This window comes from Dermacentor andersoni, chromosome 2, assembly GCF_023375885.2.
Source record: "Dermacentor andersoni chromosome 2, qqDerAnde1_hic_scaffold, whole genome shotgun sequence".
NCBI classification, from domain to species: domain Eukaryota; kingdom Metazoa; phylum Arthropoda; class Arachnida; order Ixodida; family Ixodidae; genus Dermacentor; species Dermacentor andersoni.
The window spans coordinates 225,268,627-225,283,570 of NC_092815.1; the positions used below are offsets into that span (position 1 = coordinate 225,268,627).

The 14,944-nt window shown below is 49.4% G+C and overlaps 1 protein-coding gene across 1 annotated transcript in view; it reads left to right on the forward strand.

Moving 5' to 3' along the window:
* LOC126539762 (ATP-binding cassette sub-family C member 4-like) overlaps window positions 1-14,944 on the forward strand; it is a 390,950-nt gene that overhangs the window by 332,222 nt on the left and 43,784 nt on the right. The window lies entirely within an intron of this gene.

A 14,944-nucleotide genomic window follows, 5' to 3' on the forward strand; every position in this document is an offset into this window, starting at 1 on the left:
GGGTGTCTTTGTTGTGGAGTTGCCTGGAGACTTCGTGTGACCCTCGAGATCTTAGATAGAGGCTGTCGTGGATCTAGTGATCCACAGAATGCCCTCCAACGCTGTCTATCAAGCTTCTCCAGATACCGAAGAACATGTCGTTGTGCTCGGCGATTGTTCGAAAGATCTGACGGTGACTTTGTTCTTCTGTATCGCCGTTCCGCGCGGCGACGGATTGCACGAAGCGCCTCATATTTTATGTCGACCGATGATCTGTGCCTCGGTATGCTGATTTCTCTGGTTTTGTCCCGCAGGGTAGAAGCAATGATGTCCTCTATTTCGGATGGAGATGTCATACTCTGACAGGCGGGGTCGACAGAAGTCTTAAGTAAAATTCCGTATGTTTGACGAATTTATCGTGAGGCTGAACGGCGAAACCAGCTAAGTGAACGAAAGTGGGGAGGTGGTCACTACCATGAGTCTCTAGATCCGTCGATCAGCATGCTGAAGGCAGAAGGCACCTTGATACAAACGTTACGTCAAGACAGCTGCTGTAGGACGTGCCACGAATAAATGTAGGAGACCCGTCATTGAGCTCATTTAGTCCCTGACTTCACATGAAGTCGGCCAAATATTTGCCACGAGAATTCATCGAAGTGCTGCCCCACAGGATATGGTGCGCGTTAAAGTCACCAATCACAATATGAGAACCTTGCGATGCTTGCAGGAGAGACATCAGGTGCGAGCCATCGATCCTTGCTCTCGGGTGCATGTATCCGCCAATCACTGTAACCGTGCAACATCTGTGTTTTATGGTAAGGCATACGTAATCATTAGTGGTATGCGATGGGACGTCATGTCTGAAATACACCAGATCTTGATGTATACAAACTAACACTTTGCTCGAGGTTTGGTCGTTACGAGACCACATCTGGACATATCTAGAAATACGGAAAGAAGAATCCATATTAGGTTCACAGATAACAATAACTGGAAATTGGTACTTAAATACCCGCTGTCGGAAATCCGACAAACGACCACGTAGAACTTGAGCATTCCATTGCATAACAAGCGATTGACGCATCCGTTCTTCAAACATCATCGCCATACTTGCTTAGTGAAGAACCACTAGCAGTGGTTCCACCACTTCAAGTAGCTGCACGGCACCTTGGCAGCCGGGGTATTTAGGCCGTAAAGAACCCTGCACATGAAGTCCATCAAATTTTTCAACATACTCGTGACGTCAATGTTATCCATCCTTTCATTTTCTTCAGTGCGTGAAGGAGCGGTTCACAAGGGCGTTCCCGCAGACTTTGATGGTAACGAGGGCCACTGAGTCTCCGATGTGTTTGGGGCCGATTATGAGCCGCCTTTTACTTTCGCAGCATACAAAGGCTTGGAGGCACGTTCTTCTTCATTCCTGAGACGAGGAGGGGGTGGATGCTGCACTTGAGCTGTCGTTCCTCCTACGCGAGGAAGGCTGCGGTCCTGTTGATGTCGGTGTCGTGAACGGCGTCTGTGGTGGCGGATAGCCCTTGCCGCTTCCTGTTCGTGGAATGATATCTACCCATCTTCTTCAGAACACCCATTTCCTTCCTGATCTTTGGGCACTCTTTTGACGTTGCGTCGTGAGCACCAGAACAATTTGGACACTTCGCAGCAACATTGCAATTGCTGTCTCCGTGAGGTCCACCACATCGTTTGCATGTTACTGCACCCTTGCGAACTGCACTGACATGCCCAAGTTTCATACACTTGTGGCATTGTAAAAGCCTCGGCACGTAAGGACGTACCGGATGCCTCACATATCCAATCTTGACGCGTGTTGGCAAAGTTTCCGACTGGAACACTAATTTCACACATCGGGATCGTCCAAAACGGCGAAAGCTGAGCACAGGAGCCGACGAGGATAGTAGTTTCGCCAGGTCAGTGTCTGTAATATCAATGTCAACGTCGTAGACGACGCCTGTCGTCGCTTCCTTGCCGTATGTGGGTAATGCGCGAACAGGGATGCTTCCCAACTGAGTGACGTTTTTCAGTGTTTCCAGTACTGTCGGTGTATTGACTCCACCGAGAGGATGTTCTTTCGAGCGTTTATACGTATTTCTTCTACATGATCATGGACAGTTCGTTCAAAATATTCCGATAAGCTCTGCCTGTTCAGTGTGTTGAGGTTGTCTGTTGTCGTGGTTGGTACGTATGCAATAGTGTAAGACTGCTTGCCACTTGCCTTTTTCGTCGCTGGGACTGGTCGGTGATGTTCTTCGTATCTTTCTCTTGAGACGTCGGCTAGACACCACAGTGAAATCGCTGTCCGAGCCCATATCATCTGTAGAGGAGCCATCCGATGACTCAATCGGGACCATGCTGGGGTCGAAGCGGTCACTCACGTCACCGGCATAAGGAACTGGCCGTTCAGGACCCAATTGCTGGGCGGGGTTTGGGTCCTCCATTGCAGAGGATGACGTCCCCCAGTTTTCTAGTCACTGATTGCAGAGATCACAGAAAATTAAATAAACAATACAGAGAGGTCGAAGCTGAAGCTGCTCGCTACGATCACTTCTTCTTCCTTCACGACATATTCACGACTTCACGACATTGGGACCCTCTCCGTCACGACGGTCGGAGAGGGTCCCAATAAATCCATCCCGATCAGCTGAAATGGTCGGCAAGGAGGCTCGATCGGCTGTAGTAATCAGTGTAGCAGATGAAACAGGAGCGCAGATGCCATGGTAGACGGTGTGCTAGCGTGCGTCACGGGTTTGCCCAATCACGGGATCATTGCTGTTTACAAGCATGCCTCTCGTGGAATAAGTGCAAAATCTCCGAAACTGCCTATCTGGAAGCCATACATCACGCCAAATGCTCATCATTTCATTCTGATGGGCCGAACTTGTTCATGAACAACCAAAAAAATTATGAATAGCCTTAAACCCACAGGACACGCGCACTATTATCATATCGAGTGTCTCAGGTGATCCCCTAACCAACGCTAATGTGCTCGCCTGTTTAAGGCCGCCTTTGCATCAGTTTTTATGCAAGGAACTGTATTATCGTTTTGCATTCCCCATGCGAACTTTGAATGTACCATGCCACAAATTGCATTCTTTCGCTAATAGACAACATCAAACTTTCAGCGTCAGCGGGTGCGGACGACCATTGCGTAAAAACTTCTAAAAACACTACAATCTTTGTGTAGCATATCTCTGTCTACTATCTCACAGTGATTTTCAACAGGCATGCTGCCTTTAGATTGGAAACACGGAAACGCCGTTCCAGCGCTCAAATCAGATAACAAATACTCCCCATGAAACTATTGTCACATCTTATTAACCAGCGTACCCTGAAAAATCCAGATATCATGGACTTCCTTCATGCTAACGATTTTTTTTTCTTTCTGCACAGCATGGCTTCAGGAAAGGTGTTTTCCTAAGAAACGCAGCTAGCTGTGCTTGTTCACGACTGGCCTGTAAACCTTGACTCCAACTTTCAGACTGACGCAATCTTCCTGGAATTCGCCGAAGATTTTGACTAAGCTCCTCGTGTGCGTCTAGTACTAAAACTTACCGCGTTACATCTTAATACAGATACCTTAGCATGGACTTAAGAATTATTAAGTAACCGTTGACAATCAGTCTTTGTCAGCAGTCAAACATCTAACTCTACCACTGTAACCTCAGGCGTTCCTCAATGGTGCGTCTTTAGTACACTGCTGTTTCTATTTCACATTAATGACCTACCAATACATGCATCTTCAAACATCCGTATGATTGCAGACGATTGCATAATTTATCGCAAAATTAACAGCGTTTCCGGTAATACGTCTCTTCAAAACGACCTGCGAAGTGTACAAGAATGGTGTAACCTTTGGCTAATGGAAGGAAACCCTTACAAATCTAAGACTGTCTCATTCCGCCCCCGTAGAAATGCACTTGTTTTCTCATAGAAAATCGCTTACGCCAACCTTTAGCTAGTTTCTTCCTACAAATAACTCGGAGTGACCGTTCTTGGTGTTTTAACCTGGGCAACGCACATTACGAATATCATTTCATCACCTAACAACACAATCGGGTTTTTAACCGCAATTTGCGCAACGGCCCTCAATATGTAAAATTACTACCTTATGAATCTCTGGTCAGGACGAAATTAGAATAGGCATCTCCTAACCCGCTTTAAGTATAACTCATCAATCAACTCGAATCACTTCAAAATCGAGCCTCAAGATTTATTCATTCCACGTACGCTTACCACGTCAGCATATCGGCAATTAAAACAAAATACGGCTTCCCATTGCTTGCATCTCGTCGCCGCATTACTAGTGGTTCTCTTTCTTCCAAGTTGTTTTCCAGTTCATTCGGCAAATCCCTATACATTCTTCCCGAGGCACACATCTTCATTCGGCAAGCCACCATTCATTCTCTCCCCGGCACACATCGTCATTCGGCAAGCCACCATACATTCTCCCCCGGCAAACAACTTAATTCGGCAAGGCACCATACATTCTCCCCCCGGCGCACAACTTAATTCAGCAAGCCACCATACATTCCCCCCCCCCCCCCCCCGGAACGCATCTTCATTCGGCAAGCCACAATGCATTCTCCCCCGTCATACATCTGCATTCCGCAAGCCAACATACATTCTCCCTCCGGCGCACATCTTTATTCGGCAAGCCACCATACATGCTCCCCCAGGCACACAGCTTCATTCGGCAAGCGACCATACATTCTCCCCACGGCACACATCTTCATTCGGCAAGCCACCATACATTCTCCCCCCGGCACACACCCTAATTCGGTAAGCCACCATACATTCTCCCCCCGGCGCAGAACTTCATTCGGCAAGCCACCATACATTCTCCCCCCAGCACACATCTTGATTCGCCAAGCCACCATACATTCTCCCCCCGGCACACATCTACATTCGGCAAGCCACCATACATTCTCCCCCCGTCGCACAACTTCATTCGGCAAGCCACCATACATTCTCCCCGCGGCACACATCTTCATTCGGCAAGCCAGCATACATTCTCCCCCAGGCACACACTTTCATTCGGCAAGCCACCATACATTTTCCCCGGCACACAGCTTCATTCGGCAAGCCAACATACATTCTCCCCCCGGCACACAGCTTCATTCGGCAAGCCACCATACATTCTCCCCCCGGCACACATCTCCATTCGGAAGGCCAACATACATTCTCCCCCCGGCACACAGCTTCATTCGGCAAGCCACCATACATTCTTCCCGCGGCGCACATCTTCATTCGGCAAGCCATCATACATTATCCCCGCGGTACACAACTTTATTCGGCAAGCCACCATACATGCTCCCCCCGGCACACAGCTTCAGTCGGCAAGCCACCATACATTCTCCCCCCGGCACACATCTTCATTCGGAAAGCCAACATACATTCTCCCCCCGGCACACAGCTTCATTCGGCAAGCCAGCATACATTCTGCCCCCGGCACACAGCTTCATTCGGCAAGCCACCATACATTCCCCCCCGGCACACATCCTCATTCCTGAAAGCCAACATACATTCTCCCCCTCGGCACAAAGCTTCATTCGGCAAGCCACCATACATTCGCCCCCAGGCACACAACTTCATTCGGCAAGCCACCATACATTCTCCCTCCGGCGCACAACTTCATTCGGCAAGCCACAATACATTCTCCCCCCGGCACACATCTTCATTCGGAAAGCCAACATACATTCTCCCCCCGCACACAGCTTCATTCGGCCAGCCGACATACATTCTCCCCCGGGCACACAGCTTCATTCGGCAAGCCACCATACATTCTCCCCCCGGCACACATCTTTAATCGGCAAGCCACCATACATTCTTCCCCTGGCACACATCTCCATTCGGAAAGCCTACATACATTCTCCACCCGGCACACAACTTCATTCGGCAAGCCACCATACATTCCACCCACCAGCGCACATCTTCATTCGGCAAGCCACCATACATTCACCCCCAGCGCACAACTTCATTCGGCATGCCAATATACATTCTCCCCCCGGCACACACCTTCATTCGGCAAGCCACCGTACATTCTTCCCGCGCTATACAACTTCATTCGTCAAGCCATCATACATTATCCACGCGGCACACAACTTTATTCGGCAAGGCACCATACATGCTGCCCCCGCCACACAGCTTCATTCGGCAAGCCACCATGCATTCACCCCCAGCACACAACTTCATTCGGCAAGCCAACATGCATTCTCCCCCAGCACGCAGCTTCATTCGGAAAGCCAACATACATTGTCCCCCCGGCAGACAGCTTCATTCGGTAAGCCACCATACATTCTCTCCCCGGCAGAAACTTTCATTCGGCAAGCCACCATACATTCTTCCCGCGGCACACAGCTTCATTCGGCAAGCCAACATACATTCTTCCCGCGGCGCAAAGGTTCATTCGGCAAGCCATCATACATTATCCCCGTGGCACAGAACTTTATTCGGCAAGCCACCATACATTCTCCCCCGGCATACACTTTCATTCGGCAAGCCAACATACATTCTCCCCCCGGCACACAGCTTCATTCGGCAAGCCACCATACATTCTTAACGCGGCGCACATCTTCATTCGGCAAGCCATCATACATTCCACCCACCAGCGCACATCTTCATTCGGCAAGCCAACATACATTCCACCCACCAGCGCACATCTTCATTCGGCAAGCCACCATACATTCACCCCCAGCGCACAACTTCATTCGGCATGCCAATATACATTCTCCCCCCGGCACACACCTTCATTCGGCAAGCCACCGTACATTCTTCCCGCGCTATACAACTTCATTCGTCAAGCCATCATACATTATCCACGCGGCACACAACTTTATTCGGCAAGGCACCATACATGCTGCCCCCGCCACACAGCTTCATTCGGCAAGCCACCATGCATTCACCCCCAGCACACAACTTCATTCGGCAAGCCAACATGCATTCTCCCCCAGCACGCAGCTTCATTCGGAAAGCCAACATACATTGTCCCCCCGGCAGACAGCTTCATTCGGTAAGCCACCATACATTCTCTCCCCGGCAGAAACTTTCATTCGGCAAGCCACCATACATTCTTCCCGCGGCACACAGCTTCATTCGGCAAGCCAACATACATTCTTCCCGCGGCGCAAAGGTTCATTCGGCAAGCCATCATACATTATCCCCGTGGCACACAACTTTATTCGGCAAGCCACCATACATTCTCCCTCGGCATACACTTTCATTCGGCAAGCCAACATACATTCTCCCCCCGGCACACAGCTTCATTCGGCAAGCCACCATACATTCTTAACGCGGCGCACATCTTCATTCGGCAAGCCATCATACGTTATCCCCGCGGCACAGAACTTTATTCGGCAAGCCAGCATACATTCTCTCCCCGGCCCACAATTTCATTCGGCAAGCCAACATACATTCTCCCCCCGGCACACAGCTTCATTTGGCATGCCAACATGTATTCTCCCCCCGGCACACAGCTTCATTCGGCAAGCCACCATACATTCTCCCCCCGGCACACAGCTTCATTCGGCAAGCCAACATACATTCTCACCCCGGCACACATCTTCATTCGGAAAGCCAACATACATTCTCCCCCCGGCACACAGCTTCATTCGGTAAGCCACCATACATTCTCTCCCCGGCACAAACTTTCATTCGGCAAGCCAACATACATTCTCCCCCCGGCACACAATTTCATTCGGCAAGCCAACATACATTCTCCCCCCGGCACGCACCTTCATTCGGCAAGCCACCATACATTCTCCCCCCGGCACACAACTTCATTCGGCAAGCCAACATACAGTCTCCCCGCGGCACACATCTTCATTCGGAAAGCCACCATACATTCTCTCCCCGGCACAAACTTTCATTCGGCAAGCCAACATACATTCTCCCCCCGGCACACAATTTCATTCGGCAAGCCAACATACATTCTCCCCCCGGCACGCACCTTCATTCGGTAAGCCACCATACATTCTCTCCCCGGCACAAACTTTCATTCGGCAAGCCAACATACATTCTCCCCCCGGCACGCAACTTCTTTCGGCAAGCCAACATACATTCTCCCCCCGGCACGCACCTTCATTCGGTAAGCCACCATACATTCTCTCCCCGGCACAAACTTTCATTCGGCAAGCCAACATACATTCTCCCCCCGGCACGCAACTTCATTCGGCAAGCCAACATACATTCTCCCCCCGGCACGCACCTTCATTCGGCAAGCCAACATACATTCTCCCCCCGGCACGCACCTTCATTCGGCAAGCCACCATACATTCTCCCCCCGGCACACAACTTCATTCGGCAAGCCAACATACATTCTCCCCCCGGCACGCACCTTCATTCGGTAAGCCACCATACATTCTCTCCCCGGCACAAACTTTCATTCGGCAAGCCAACATACATTCTCCCCCCGGCACACAATTTCATTCGGCAAGCCAACATACATTCTCCCCCCGGCACGCACCTTCATTCGGTAAGCCACCATACATTCTCTCCCCGGCACAAACTTTCATTCGGCAAGCCAACATACATTCTCCCCCCGGCACACAATTTCATTCGGCAAGCCAACGTACATTCTCCCCCCGGCACGCACCTTCATTCGGTAAGCCACCATACATTCTCTCCCCGGCACAAACTTTCATTCGGCAAGCCAACATACATTCTCCCCCCGGCACGCAACTTCATTCGGCAAGCCAACATAGATTCTCCACCCGGCACGCACCTTCATTCGGCAAGCCAACATACATTCTCCCCCCGGCACGCACCTTCATTCGGCAAGCCACCATACATTCTCCCCCCGGCACACAACTTCATTCGGCAAGCCAACATACATTCTCCCCGCGGCACACATCTTCATTCGGAAAGCCACCATACATTCTCTCCCCGGCACAAACTTTCATTCGGCAAGCCAACATACATTCTCACCCCGGCACACAATTTCATTCGGCAAGCCAACATACATTCTCCCCCCGGCACGCACCTTCATTCGGTAAGCCACCATACATTCTCTCCCCGGCACAAACTTTCATTCGGCAAGCCAACATACATTCTCCCCCCGGCACACAATTTCATTCGGCAAGCCAACATACATTCTCCCCCCGGCACGCACCTTCATTCGGTAAGCCACCATACATTCTCTCCCCGGCACAAACTTTCATTCGGCAAGCCAACATACATTCTCCCCCCGGCACGCAACTTCATTCGGCAAGCCAACATACATTCTCCCCCCGGCCCGCACCTTCATTCGGTAAGCCACCATACATTCTCTCCCCGGCACAAACTTTCATTCGGCAAGCCAACATACATTCTCCCCCCGGCACACAATTTCATTCGGCAAGCCAACATACATTCTCCCCGCGGCACACATCTTCATTCGGAAAGCCACCATACATTCTCTACCCGGCACAAACTTTCATTCGGCAAGCCAACATACATTCTCCCCCCGGCACACAATTTCATTCGGCAAGCCAACATACATTCTCCCCCCGGCACGCACCTTCATTCGGTAAGCCACCATACATTCTCTCCCCGGCACAAACTTTCATTCGGCAAGCCAACATACATTCTCCCCCCGGCACGCAACTTCATTCGGCAAGCCAACATACATTCTCCCCCCGGCACACATCTTCATTCGGAAAGCCAACATACATTCTCCCCCCGGCACACAGCTTCATTCGGTAAGCCACCATACATTCTCTCCCCGGCACAAACTTTCATTCGGCAAGCCAACATACATTCTCCCCCCGGCACACAGCTTCATTCGGTAAGCCACCATACATTCTCTCCCCGGCACAAACTTTCATTCGGCAAGCCACCATACATTCTCCCCCCGGCACACATCTTCATTCGGCAAGCCACCATACATTCTTCCCGCAGCATACATCTCCAGTCGCACCGGTCTCCCGCAACAAGTCGCGCGCCCACGTACGCGCACGGTCACTTTTTTTGTCCTCATTCTTTGTTTTTTAGCGCAATTTCCGAGTCGATAGCTGCTGATATGACGCAAAATAATTTTGGTTCAGTACTCCTTGAAATACGTTCACTGCGACACTGAAGAGGTTCTTCGCAGATGCGTTCGATCGCACGGCGACGTTGTGTCGTAGTGCTTGAACCGCAGGGACAGCCTTGTCTTCACTACGTAAATACAATTACAGCACAAATAATGGCTTGTTAATTTCCTCTCTTACAGGGCGAGACTGACAGAAGAAGGAAAAGTCGTCGCGTTCAGCTTTCTTGCACCTCTTTTCATGAAGAACAATGAGAAATTTTAGCATGCAGTAAGGCTGCTGCCCGCCCGGCGCGGGCGGTTTCTTACCTGTGAACCTCTAAACCCGCGCCTTCATTGTCTCTCTTTTTGCCCGTTTGCCCCGTAAGCAGCAAACGCTTGCGAGAGAGATGGGGGACGGGATTTTCGCCGCGACAAGCTCGGGGCGCGCCGACACAGGACAGTGACGAAGGGTGTATCTTAAACACTCTGCACGAGGTACCTTGGAAAGTATTTAAAGCGGAAACACCAAGTTCTGAAATGATTTAAAAGATTGCAAGTTACTTAGAAAATTATTTAAGATACAGTATTTAAAGTAAAATATTTAAGGTACGTACGAGCCTGGTAGGGGAGGTCATTTCTTAACCCTAGTGCCCACAGACCCTTTGAAGAACGAACGGGCCCACAATGGATAGGCAGTGAGCACGATTACAAAATTAGACTGCAAGACCCCTGCTAGCTGCAACGTAGGTTAGGCACGTAAACTTCCTAATACGTGAAGAAATGTAACTTATGTATTTGGGCATGTGTCTTATTGCCTATACACCCTCTACAACACGCGCCGAACGCTCCACGAACGCCTCTGCGTTGGCGTTCCTGATAAAGCTTAGCTGATTTGCTTGGATTTGTGTTTACTTATAAGGGAGGCTATGTTCCTTCGTCTGATGCATCTACCATACATTTATTTATTTATTTATTTATATATTTATTTATTTATTTATTTATTTATTTATTTATTTATGCGGTGTGAACAGCAAAGTAATCATCTACATCCACACGAATTTTACGTATGTTGCGCACGCGGTAGAGCCTCATGACGACAAGCAATTTCTTTGCCTGCATTCCAAAAAGAAGACTGTCGTTTACACTTATTGGAGCATACACATCGTCAGTGGGTCACTTTGACAGGAAAAGTCTTATGGAAATATCTTTAGTGACCAATAACACCTGAGTTAGCACAGGCGACTTTAACGCGCATCACCAGCTATGGGAGGCACCAAAATTGACTCCAGAGGCAGGAGTCTTGCCTCCTTTGCTGCCGACCATTTTATGTAATGTGGGAATGATAAGAGCAATACACCTATGCGGGGCACGAGCTATAGTAGCTTCTTTGACTTGGCTTTGGTGTCATGGCGCTTCGCCTCCAGCATCCAATTGTTTACGGACATAGAGACACATGGAAGTGACCATATTCCAACATACATAAATATTAGTGGAGTTGATCAATGCTCCTCTCCTCCTGTCTTGCATACAGTTATTGGTCAAGGTTTAAGGAGCATGTGAATGACGCATGCCGGGAAGGCCTTTCATACAATATAAAAAATGCAATCGCAGAAGCCACAAAGTATTTATTTGCTTGCTTACAAGGCCAGCAAGGCAAACATACTTTGATACCGAACTGAAGAGGCTGCGGGCGGCGCACCGACAGGCAGAAATAAAGCAACTGGCGCCCGATGTCCCTTGTAAACCTGGGGGCTTCACGACGCGTACAACGAAAAGACCAGCGCAAAACGGACAAATTGGAAGATAAGCGATGTAAATCTTTCTGTCAGGCGCTTGATGCCCGAAGATTGCTCTCGCACACATGGAATGTAATTAGGGCCCCTAGCTCATGTCCGCATCAAAGGAGGCACTTTGCTGCTCTGGCCGTCTATTAATGCCACTCGCAGATTGAAGAGTTCTGTGCACAGCTTGCTGGTTCCCTGGTCATCACTACTGACACGTCACTGAATGACGTCCCTGAGGCACGCGTACGAGAAATGAACGTGCCGTTTTCACTCGAAGAGCTCGAAGCTGCGTTGGTGACCTGCAGGCGTTCTTCGTCACCAGGACCAGATGGCATCATATACGCTGCCCTATGCCACCCTCAGGGGACCAACTGCAATGCATGCTCACTGATCTGGAGAGGCAGAGCAGAAGGGTGGGACTAAAAATGAATCTGCAGAAAACTAAAGTAATGTTTAACAGTCTCGGAAGGGAACAGCAGTTTACGATAGGTAGCGAGGCACTGGAAGTGGTAAGAGAACACATCTACTTTGGACAGATAGTGACTGCTGATCCAGATCATGAGAGTGAAATAATCAGAAGAATAAGAATGGGCTGGGGTGCGTTTGGCAGGCATTCGCAGATCATGAACAGCAGGTTGCCATTATCCCTCAAGAGGAAAGTGTATAACAGCTGTGTCTTACCAGTACTCACGTACGGGGCAGAAACCTGGAGGCTTACGAAAAGGGTTCTACTTAAATTGAGGACGACGCAACGAGCTATGGAAAGAAGAATGATAGGTGTAACGTTAAGGGATAGATTGGGTGAGGGAACAAACGCGCGTTAATGACATCTTAGTTGAAATCAAGAAAAAGAAATGGGCATGGGCAGGACATGTAATGAGGAGGGAAGATAACCGATGGTCATTAAGGGTTACGGACTGGATTCCGAGGGAAGGGAAGCGTAGCAGGGGGCGACAGAAAGTTAGGTGGGCAGATGAGATTAGGAAGTTTGGAGGGTCAACATGGCCACAATTAGTACATGACCGAGGTAGTTAGAGAAGTATGGGAGAGGCCTTTGCCCTGCAGTGGGCGTAATCAGGCTGATGATGATGATGATGATGATGATGCCACCCTGGACATGATGCACGTGGTGGGCTGCTCAACTACTACTATGAGTCTTGGCATAACGGCGTCGTTCCTAAACAATGGAAATCAAGCCGCTTGATCCCCGTTCTAAAACCTGAAAATATCCGCTTGATTTATTATCACATTATCTGATTGAGTTTTAGAGCTCCGTCGGCAAAATGATGGAATTAATTATTATTGCTCGCTTGCAATGGTACCTTTCAAAGGTGGAAACATCCATCCGGACGCCTTGGCGGACTTTCGTCGAGGTGGCTCGGCCATCGACAACGTTATTGGCCTTCTTACCTAGGTTCTGGGTTACCTGCGCTCTGACCTTGTTACCTGGGTGACTCGCCCACTGGCGAGGCTTCAGTGGGCGGCAACCATCTTATCTCCGAGACTCTGTGTGTCTACCGAATTGGTTGGCTTTAGGCGCAAACAAGTGCCGTCGTATGGAATTGCCATCGCGAGACAGACGTAGCTGGCGACTCTCTCAGAGCGCACATTTGCCATCTGTCAAGGAAGCCCGACTATCACTTAGCTTCCTTGCCAGCCGAGAGACCTCGAGCGACCTTTTCAAGAGTGGTTACCGCTCATAAAGAGTTCATACCGTGATACCGGCGGCGAAACCTTCATTTCCACTCGAGTGCCTGCGACAGCCTCAAGTGAATTTAACTATTCCCAGAATTACAAATACGGCCAATCATGTGTCTCCGGCTCTGAAGCAACTGACGCTCCTAATACTGCGCCAGACATATTAGGACCGCATGCATATGTATATACCGACGGTTCTACCTCAACTACCAGCTGAACTGCCGCATTCGTCGTTCCAGCTAAGTCGGTTAAAATTAAATTCAAAGTGTCACACGTGACTACATCTACATCGGCTGAACTTGTGGCCCTCCATACCGCTATGACCTACGTCTCCGACGTCCCAGCAAGAAATGGGTACTATTTTGTGACTGAAGGCAGCTCTTCACAATACCAAGTCGGCCTTACCTCACAGAGCTTACGACAAGGTGATATGCGACATCAGGGAAGTACACCAACATGCTCTGGAAATAGGACACAACATAATATTTCAGTGAGTTTCTGCATCGTCGGTAACGACTTTGCTGACAGGGCTGCCCGGTCTGCCCACGAAGACAACCAGACGCATCCAATACCTTTTACGAGTATGGACGCTGCCAAGGAACTTCGCAAGCTTGCTGGAGTTCAAGTGCCTTCAATTACCGATTGCATACGCTGGACCCCTCGCTACGGCTACAACTACCATCTAGCCTTTCCCTTGGCAAAGGAGTCTTGCTGTGACGCTTGTGGCTGGGAGTGGCGCTCACGAAGGCTTACTTTTATCGTGTAGGAATGGCCGAGAGCCCGATGTGCGACTTCTGTCGGCGCGAGGGAACCATCGAGCACCTATTGTGTATCTGTCCTCGCTACGACGTGCAACGTCTCTCCCTCAGGACAACTTTACACCGACTGGATTCGAGACCGTTCTCTGTCAGAGGTACTCGGACCGTGGCTACACCCCTCCCTGGCATAAAAAGCGATTCGTGCACTAGTACACTACTTTAAGTGCACAGGTTTAAGATACCGCTTTTAGTGTCCCTGTGTATCATCCAATTGGTCCTCAGTGCTTTCTGTCTCTTTTCCTCTATCTCTTACCCTTTTCCCTTACCACCAGTGTAAGGTAAAAAACCGGGCACTCGTCTGATTGACCTCCCTGCCTTTCCTCTCCTTGCTCTCTCTCTTATTCCTCTCTTTTCAATGGCGTATATACTGTCTGGCGGCGTTTGGTTTGTTTTTTTGAACGCGTATGAGTGCGCTTCGCGGCACTTTTTGCAACCTCTGAAGATAGGTGGCCTACTATATGAAGGTCTCGCGTAATAAATGCAAACGTAACCTTTCGTTTGTGTTTTCAACTTCGCTGCGTATGGCTAATTAGAACATACATACATACATACATACATACATACATACATACATACATACATACATACATACATACATACATACATACATACATACATACATACATACATACATACATACATACATACATTTGCAGTCATCGTAT